The sequence below is a fragment of the Arachis ipaensis genome, chromosome B01 (genome assembly GCF_000816755.2).
Source record: "Arachis ipaensis cultivar K30076 chromosome B01, Araip1.1, whole genome shotgun sequence".
Classification (NCBI taxonomy): Eukaryota; Viridiplantae; Streptophyta; class Magnoliopsida; order Fabales; family Fabaceae; genus Arachis; species Arachis ipaensis.
The window spans coordinates 8784215-8785738 of record NC_029785.2 but is presented as its reverse complement, the minus strand read 5'-3'; positions in this window follow the sequence as shown (position 1 = coordinate 8785738).

Sequence of the window (1524 nt, the reverse complement as noted above, 5' to 3'; positions counted from 1 at the left end):
CTTCAAAAATTAAATAAAAAATACTTAAATATTAAATGCCAACTTGAAGATGCCCTTAGTATATATTACATTATGGAATACAAAAGAAATTTATAACAAATTGAAAACGAAAAAAACATAAAAAGTACTACTAAACAGATACGGTAAGCAATAATAATAATAATAGCAGAAAGAAATTGCTTAGGTTGTAAATACTAAATATACAAATCTAAAAGCCAAGCGTTATATCAAATGCATGGTTCTGGTTTTTCTGAAGTTGCCATGTACATTAAATAAATCGTCCACACATATGCACAGGAACTATTCAGCAGTGGCTGCAGCAATTGTAAAAGCAGCAATTGTAAGAGCAATACCAAACCATTAGCAGATCAGCAAAAAAAATAGTGACTGAATTGAAGCTATATATCAATTAAAAATCCTAGAAAAGCAAAAGAAACATAGAAGTTATTAACAAAGGCAACTTCATCCGTGTTTATGAACCTGTAAATGGACTGGAGCAAATTTAAAAGTAACAAAATCAAAATAGGAGGATTGGTAGACAAGTTATTATTCACAATGCATTGTTAGCAGCAATTGCTTCTTGATTAATACTATCATCATCCATAACTGAAATTAATAAATCATTCATTCACAAAATTGAAAACAATAGTAGTACAAATTATCATTCAGCAACAAATATTATTACATTACGAAACAGCAACAAGTAATCCCTAATCACACTAAACCTGAAATTTCAACAACAGCAAGTAATCCTTAGTCACACTAAACCTGAAATTTCAACAAACATTACAAAACAGCAACAACTAAAAGAAAGAGCAGCAGCACAAAATCAGAAAAAATTAGCAATTTCAGAGTTTCAAAAATTAGCAAACAGAGGCTCTGGGGAGAGAAGACTGAGACATGAACAAGAACTGAAGAAGTGAAAGCAGTGACATTAACCTTCGACGGAGACACGGACGGCGACCGGGGAGACGACGGTGAGCGACGACACGGCGAGCTGCTCCAAGCCAACAAAATAGAGAAGCCACGGAGGACAGGGGGAAGGAGGACGCCAAGCTACAAGAGAGGGCTTGGCCACGGACGACACCGACAGCACGGACAACAGCAGCATTGCGGCAGAAATATTGCAGGGAGAACCCAGGGTTTTGGTTTAGGGATTTAACTTTGCTTCAGAGTAGAGTGATCCACGAATTGGTAGGGGGGTTGTTGGGGGGGGGGGAAGGGGGTGAAGGGGTAAACGCAATGTTGGACATTTTTTTCCTTAAAAAAATTAAAACAGCGCCGTTTATCAAGAACCGGCGGGTTACCGATCCGGTCCAACCGACCGGTTTCCGATCGGTTCGGCGGTTTTACAGCGGTTTGTCAAGGGACGGTTATTAGAGGCGGACCGGACTGTTTTTATCGCCTGTTCCCGGTTGGACCGGTTTAACCGGCCATTTCGGTCTGGTTTTCAGAACATTGGCTAGAACGCCTCTCTCACGCGAGGCTCCTCCAAATCTCATCGAGCTCGTCGTCCCTCACCTC